Genomic DNA, 9149 nt, shown 5'->3' on the forward strand with positions numbered 1-9149 from the left:
CCCCCAATTTTTTAAAAACTTGTTCTATTGATCTCAGCTGTTTTTCCTTTCTATACTATTGTATTTGCACCAATATATAAGGGATGTAATCTTCCAAAATTGAAGTAAATGCATATATGAAATTGTTTAAAATATAAAATGGGTGTACACTGCGGTTGTATTTTCTATGATTTTCCTTTACACTATTATTAACACATCGTATTTTCACCTCAGGCAGTCCATTTCCCAATCCGTAAACCTTTCTTTTTGTTTGGAACACACGCATTGCAAAACGGTTTTACAATATTATACTTAATGATGTGTCTGAATTTACATAAATCCAAGTTATTGTAAAGTGGTGGAGAATTTGCTATATGGATTGAGACAATATATAGTTCTAATCCCACCAAATATGAGGACTATCCACTTGGTCACGAGAAATTACCGCATGTTTGCAAATAATATTCTAACCTTGTTCACGACTTCAATTCCATTCCCTTATGACATGAACTTTAAACAAACGAGAATAATCGGGCCAAGGCCTTTGTCCCCTACATAATACATGCAGTTTTCACAAGCTAATATCAAGCACAGTAGAGGATGCAATAATATCTCAATGGAAAAATTATTGTAACTACAAAGTTCGGGGTTCTGGTGTAGTCTTTGTAGATACAAGATCGCATATGATAATATTTGTGAGGGCTTCACAAACGTAGTTCATCCTTCCTCAATACAGCACCTAAAACCAAGTCTGACTCAAAATTTTGGAAGGTCATGCATGAGCTGAAAAACAAAAAGAAAAAATGACCAGACGAAAAGAAAATGACCAGATTGTGTTCCTCTCCATGCCACAATCAGAGACAGTTGCTCACTCGAGGGGTGGCGGCTTCGCCCTGCGAGATCCCCCAAAGCAGAGGAACTTCAAATCATGCTCTGTTCGGTACCGTTACCATCTCAATCAACTTCTGCTGACTCCTACAAATGGTGTGTTAGTGAACAAAGCTCAACCAACTTCTCCACCAGTCATACGTGGGAAGCAGTTAGGCATTGCGGACAGCAAGTTCTTTGGAAAAAGATTGTTTGGTTTTCGGGTCATATCCCGAGACATGCGTTTCATATGTGGGTTGCTATGCAAGACAGGTTACCGACTCAAGCTAGGTTGGCTACTTGAGACCCTGGTATTGACAATTCTTGTCTCCTCTGTGCAAATGCATGCGAAGAGACAAAAGATCATCTTTTTCTTAGATGCAGTTTTAGTGAACAGGTGTGGCACCTTATTACCGTTCGTCTTGGATATCGCCCTACTCTTTTGCACACATGGACTGCGCTGTGTGAGTGGTTGCGAACTTCAGATACAACCTGCTCCAATACACTGCGTCGCCTTGTTACGCAAGCGACTGTTTATCAGCTATGGGCAGAGCGTAACAGCCGCCTACACAATGGTCTGTCTTCTACCCCCCATCGGATATTCAAAGATTTGGACAGAACCATAAGGAACTCCATCCTAGCAAGGAAGGAGATGAAGAAATTTAGGGGACTCATGCAAGCTTGGCTGAAGTTTTCCTAAGAATTATGTTGATATTCTCACGTTCTCAACTTTGAAGCTCTTTGATGTTTTTTTCTTTTTTTGGCATCATTTAGCTTGAACGATTAAACTCTTTGTATCGTACAAATTATCTTCATTTTAATGATAATTCACATATTTATAAAAAAAAAAATAATAATAAAAAAAAAAAATGTTTAACCAAATTTGTTGGAACTAGGTTCTCATTTAACATGGTTTATTTTCTATGGTTTCACATCAGAAGAAGAGAATAAAATTAGATGAACCATGTGCAAATGCACTCATAGCACATGGATAGGGCTGCCTAGACCTCAAATTCTGGTCCGGTAACACTAAGTATTCCTCTAACCGGTTAAGCCAGCCGCACTAGGGTGCAGAGCCGGTCCTATAAATCTTAAGGCTTCAAGCCAAAACCAAAAATGTGGCTGAATTGAAGCAGGGGGGTTTTGAACTCATGACTGGAATGTGAGACTATAGACATGTAGACCACTAGACTAACACAGATCTTGTGAAAAAAGTGGCCGATATTTTAGTTATTATCAAGGCGGCCGGAAGCCCATGCTTCATCTGCTTGGGCCCAGGGCCGCCTCTGCTAGGGTGAATAGTGTTATTAGCTAATACTCAAGACTGGACATATCTGAGTGCACGAATTCATTAATGGTGTCCAATGAATGTGTGGGTAAGTTAAAATGGGCAAGGGCGACAATGGAGGTAGATGGACCAGGCCAGGGTGCTGGACGATAAGGACGTCTCGACTAAAAGTAGAACCACCCTCCGGGCGTGGGTCCTGCAAGGACTGGTCCCCGTTCACAGTCTCGCATGTTAGCTCTCTCGAGGAAACACCTCTTTCCGCTTTACTACTAACTATTCCCTCTTTATTCCTCCATTTTTTACAGCTTCCACATGAATCTTATCATAACAAATAAAAAGCATAAAGTTCAAAAAAAAAAAAAAGCATAACAAAAAACTATACAATATTAGGAAATAAACCAAAAAAAAATCTTATACTATCGCTCTGGTTTTTTTGTATCTTTCCTCCTTGTTTCTTTTCATCTACGTGTTTATATTATTATACATGTGTATATGAATCACTACAATTATTGTACTTTCATCTCCTTATAGTTAAAATAAGAACATCCTTTTGTCATCATTTATTTTTAATATACCTTCTTTTATAACCATCTTCTCTTTTCCGGAGAGCGAATCTTAATTATTTTATTGCAATTAAAGTATTCTTTCTAGCGTTCAGGGTTTTCAAGTAACTAATGGGAGACATGCAATAATGAAATTTGTTGCATTCTATAGTTTCAGTAGGTCATCAGTCATCATAGATCTATAAAGCTATACGTGCCACTGTAATGAATATATTAGTGAATAGTGATGATACTCTTATCCAATTTACATCCACTTATATGTTTTCAAGTTATCTAACATTCTCAAATAATGAATTCTAGCGCCCTTTAAAGTGAGGGTGTAAATACAAGCAGGGTGATGCGTCTAATTATTAAACTGAGATCAATGACCTGCTGGTGTATTTTCAGATATCCAACAAAATCATGTATATTATAACAATGATAATTTTTTGGTGAATTTTATTGAAATTGTTGCCTAGAAATAAGACGAAGAAGGTAAGTATTCTGGTTGTTGAAAATCACAGGTAATCTGGTTGTTTACCACGAGCAAGCACCCATCATTCTTTCAAATAAACTGATTGGTCTAAACCACTATGGCAAAATAACTACTGTACCAGAAAGAGGAATAAAACTACATTATTTAATTTTGTACTTAATTGATAGTTACTTCCTTTAATTAATTTACTAGATTTTGACCCGCGCTTTCCAAGCGCGGGTTTATTTTTGAAATCAAATAATTATTTTTTGAAATCAAATATTTATTTTTTGAAATTAAATAAATTATTTTAAAATAAATTTCTATATAAAGAGTTTACATGTCTGATACGACACCAAAAGTTAACTATATTTCATAAATAACCGAGAAGATCATTTTTCTTTATAACCAAAAACTGAAACCAAACCTAAAATCAAATGGGTACCTGAATTTTTGAAATACAGATATATACCGAGAAAAAATAATTAATTTAATTTCTAATTACATTTGCTTTGCTACTAAACAAAACCAAAATCCGAAATAACCTAACTGAAACCAAACTAATCTTTGTAAATACATGAACGGTTTCAAAATTTCTAGAAACAAAAAACCAAAATACCCTAACCAAAATTGAATATTGAGGACTAATAATGCATCTACATTTAAACGGTGCGAAGAAAGCTTTTTTTTCAAATTATTTAACTCTTTTTAGTAGGATTACATACGTAGTTTATATACGAATTAAAATATAATCAATGTTTCATATCCAATCCAGATCTATGGTCACGAACCGGAAAACCCGTTAGCTATATATAAATTATAGAATGACTTATTTCATTCATGTAGCATTCTGTCAGATGTTCTACCAACTGATATGTTTCTATAAAAATTGGATTTAATTAAAACTTATTAATTAAAATCAGATAAACCCTAAAAATCCACCACTAACTCATGAACATACACTGGTTATCTCACTAAAAACCCAGAAATTTGATATGTTTTTAAAAGAAAATTAATTAAACTTCTTATTTACTTTATATAAGTAAATGCATTGTATTTATGTTATGTATTTTAATATCAATACTATTACAGTCTTAATGTAGATATTTTTTTTTTGTTTAAATGTGTAAAATGAGTCTAGGTTTACTAATAAAATTAAATTCGTGATTGCTGGAATGATTTTCAATAGTCATGTTTTGGTTTTATAATTTATCATTCACATTCTTGTATTGGGATTAATAAGGGACGTGATGGTAAGAAGTGTTTTAATATATTTGAACTAAGAATTATCGGGTGATGGTAAGAAGTGTTTTAATATATTTGAACTAATTAGAATTATCTGGGCTGTATCAAATGATGTTGAGTTTAAATGAGATTATTTAAATTAGATAGACTATAGAACAGTTAGAAAAATATAGGGTAAGACCAAAATATTGTTAGTTAATGATAGGGTGCAACAACCTTAAATAAGTAGATTTTTCAAGACTACTTTCCTTTTAATAGAATAGATTCTAGAAACTAATGGGCTCCTCCTATGTGTAGTTGTTTTAACTGGCTTTGTGTAGTATTTTTTTATATTCTTTACATGGAACGTGCCTATATAGCGAGAATATGATTCCCTAAGATTCATGCATTAACACGAATCAAATCCGGGAATTTAAGTTGGATTAGGGATCGTTATACAGACCACAAGTTAAGTAGGTTAAACTTCAACATAAGAAAAATAAACTATAAATACCTAAAACATTTTGGTTATGGTTATAAAATTGATAAACTTATTAGAAACTTGATATATAATAATATGAAAAGGATCATTCGACTAATGTATTCCGGTTCCACCACATATCTGTTATGTATGTGCGTATATATATATGTGTGTTTACACATGTGAGAAATGAAAATGAGAGTTAATCTCAGTAGGTTAATGTAAGAGGAGGATTAGGTTGGAATATTAATCTTTCAACATTGTTGGCGTGGATGCTTTAAAAAATGGTTTGCCTTAGAAATTCCTTTCACTCGACTTAATGATATATTAGTGCTTAAGATAATACTAGTGGACACATTAAAGAATAATAAGAAAACATAAATTAATAAACTAAGAAGAAAAGAGATGGTTGTCAAAAAAAAAAAAAAAAAAAAGAGGAAGAATGTGGAAATGGGGAACGCGAGAGAAGTGATTGAAAACTAACGGAATATCCGTGTGTTCTTAGACATGGTGGAAGCTGACGCTGAGAACCAAACCCGCCCGTTACGTATACTCATTCTATTATTTCATTTCCTAGCGAATATATATTCCCAATAGCTCACTATATAGTTACTATATATTTTTATAAATGTTGTTAAGAATTCCACATTTACTTACAATAATATATAGAATAATACTAGGTAAAATTTAAAATATTTTTTAACAGATAAATATAAACTATATTTTAAAATAAAATTTTATTAATATTGTAAATTTTCTTTTTCGTATCAATATTTTAATATAAATTTGATTTAATTAAACATAAAAAGTATATTTAAGAATATGTATGTATATATTTGAAATTATAATCTTAGATAGATTTTTCTATCTATTTATTTTAATTAAATATATTAAATAAATTTGTAAAAGTTGCATAATTACCAATAATTAAAATTAAAAAAATATTTATAAAATTTGTAGATATATAAGAAAATAATGATTTTACGATTAAATTTTTATAATTTTCTAAAAAAATTGTATACATTTTTGAAAATTTTAGTAATAAAATTTTATAATTTAAAAATATATAATTAAATTATATTTCGAAATTTATAATGCCATATTTGAATATATTTATTTTAATGATGATTTATGAGAAAAAATTTCCAAAAATATAAATTGACTTTAAATGTAATATATGAGTTATTACCATATTTTAAAAAGTTTACCAAAAATATAAATTAGCATTAAATGCAATTGTCTATGTTATATTAAGCTATAAGACATGTCATTAATTTCAGTAACTATGTCATATTTATTTTGTGAAATTGATTATAGAAATGACATGTGGCAAAATCACTTCGCAAATATAGTCTAGGGGGTATCAATGATGTATGTCAATCTACGAATATCAGTCATATTGTTGAATTGAACATCCACAAAACTAACACAAATTTAATTTATAAGTTCTATATATGGGAATTTAACTTTTTTTGTTTTTAGCAACATAAATTTAATTTATAAGTTCTGTTATGTTTTTATGTTCCATAGTAATTTTGGATGAAATTACAATAGAAATTGTGCATTACTTCGGATTTTTGCTGATTTTTATCAAACTGGTTGAACTACCAACTCCTGTAATTTTAAAGTTGTTTTCGTATATGTGGATTCGTAGTTTTCTGTTTAATCTATAAGAATTATTGGTTTTTATTTAGTTTTAGTTAAATACTGTTACTGTATTTTCCAAAAACAGTGAAGTTTGTGTACAAATCGCCATAACAAGATTATTAAACAATTTACACCAAAAGAAAAGATTATTAAACAATTCTTCCCTTCAACCTCAACCCATTATTGCATTTTAAAGTCTATTGAATCCACCACTAAACTTAAACCTTTGCTAAAGTACTAAAATGGAGACATATACTGTAAAAAAAATCAGGAAAACCAACTGAATTAAGTTATAGTTATTCACCCAAAACGAGGAAAAACCCCAAAATCATGTGAATACAGATGGAAAAGCTACATCACTATACCATGAATTGAAGTTGTTCACTTCACCAATAGTAGACGATTCCTCATAAAATTAGTTATGTTACTACTCACTCATTAAAATAGTACATATAATTAATGAATGTTATTTGATTAAGAAAAACTTCTCCCAGTTATACTAGAAATTGGAAGCATTAATCAGGACCACAACATACATGCATGAAGACATTCAAATTTTTGTTTTAGCAACATACTGCTTGGATTTAGTAAAAAATAAGATTAGAAGATACCATATGCAAAAAGCCCTTTTTTCAAAAAAAAAAAGAAAGATACCATATGCATATTAAGAATGATAAACATAATAAATGAAACGTCATGCACACTCAAATTCGTTAAACGATAATTCCCTTTACTCTCTTCTATAAATTCCCCTCACAACACTATCCCTTCTTCCACCACTTTATTAATAATAAAAAAAAACATTTCAATTATTCACTTTGAAAAACACACGCAGACAATGGAAGGAAGACAATATTACAAAAATCATGAAGGAAACAATCATAGCTTTTCCTTGGTGGTGCCTCAATCGCCGTGGCACTCTCCGGTTCCTTATCTCTTCGGTGGTTTGGCCGCCATGTTTGCTCTCATCGCCTTCGCTCTCCTCATACTCGCTTATTCTTACTGGCGACTCTCTGGTTCGGCTGAGAGAGATCTAGAGGACGGAGATGATGGCAAATCCGACTGCGACACTCACAAGGACAGGACCACGGCGATGCCGGAGAAGTTTCTCGTCATCATGGCCGGCGATGTCAAACCAACTTACTTGGCTACGCCGGCGAATAGGTCTGACTACAGTTGTACTTGCGGCGATCATACGGAAGAAGTGGCTAGTGATCAAGTGGTGGGGCAGAACACTGGAACTTGAAAAACAGAACAATCATTATGGACTCTGAACTGTTAACGGACCGGTCGGGTCATAGTTATGCGGACCTTAGAGGAGCGGATGGGATAAAATTGGGTTTTATAACTTTTTTTTCATTATTTTTGTCTGCTTAAACGATGTTTATGAATCGTTCGTATGGTTTTGTTTTTTTTTTTAAACTTATTCTCCACTATTTTCCCGTTTATGGGTCAAGAAGGAGAACTTGAATAGATGATTAGTAACTACTATGATGCTTAAGTACTTATGATCTGCTTAACTAGCTACATATATCGTTGTGATTCATGTCGTATTGTTACCGATGGTAGTTTGGTCATAACTAGAGACTCGGCCTAAGTGGTCATCAAGTGAAAGAAAATTGAAGAGAATTAGTAACAACGACACGAACCAAGATCTTGATGGTGTCGTCGTTGGCTCGTTGCGGCGAGCCGAAGTTGTTAAATTCTCGTTGCATCTTTACTCAAAATTTTCTAAATAGATTGATAACTTATCAACAAGTTTTATAAAAGAACATATAGCCCAAATACATTTATCCTTTTAAGTGTTTCAAAAAAGACATTTATCCTTCTTCCTGTTTATCTTTATCGTTGGACAAAAAAATTATTATCTTTGGGAAAATCAGTACAATGTGAATAGTGACTACAGCGACTGGACTGTTTTAGTGTGAGGCAAGCGGTCAATGATTGTAGCAATTATGTACGCCATTTCCTTAAGAGTGTCCTGGTATGTTTATGTGAACATGTGACAATCGACGCAATTAGACAACATGTTACAAAAAAAAAGACAAAAACAACAATATTTGTGAAAAATCCGTTCTTTCTATGCTACTTCTCTACTATATCCTTGATACCAAATATTAGTTATTTTTGTTATTTTATAAGCAAAAGAAACAGATTTTCTCTGACCCACAAAAAAATATTTTTACATTGATCATTTAGTATAAAATTAAGACACACAAATGTTTGGAACAGAGAAAAAATATCACTAGTTGATTACTCTCTAACTTGATCCCTTAAAAACAGAAAATTGAAAATTTACAAGCTATAATGAACGTGGAGAGGAATTGGAAGATCCCTTGCATTAAAAGACACGAGACTTTCCCTTTTGGCTCCTTCATCCCAATATATCATATCGATGTTTCTTAGATTGATCATGTGTCAGTTAGTAGATTGGGATGATGTCTTAAGGACAACATACGATGTCGTAAACGCCTTTTTTTGTAATTTACGTGGAGCCGAACGGTTTCCTTTGCCGCTATAGCGGCCTTGGGTACAAGCGAAAGAAGCATATGCTTCCGGCCCTTTGAATAAGTTATATTATTTCGGCCTTTTTATGTCAATATTTTCAGTATCGTAGTTGGTATATTGGTGAAATTAATCTCTTTC

The 9149-nt window shown here is 32.4% G+C and overlaps 1 pseudogene; it reads left to right on the top strand.

Moving 5' to 3' along the window:
• The first annotated feature begins 7303 nt into the window (after window positions 1–7303).
• Window positions 7304–8049, top strand: LOC106304507 (annotated as a pseudogene).
• The last annotated feature ends 1100 nt before the right edge of the window (window positions 8050–9149 follow it).

This window comes from Brassica oleracea, chromosome C7 (genome assembly GCF_000695525.1).
Source record: "Brassica oleracea var. oleracea cultivar TO1000 chromosome C7, BOL, whole genome shotgun sequence".
Taxonomy (NCBI): Eukaryota; Viridiplantae; Streptophyta; class Magnoliopsida; order Brassicales; family Brassicaceae; genus Brassica; species Brassica oleracea.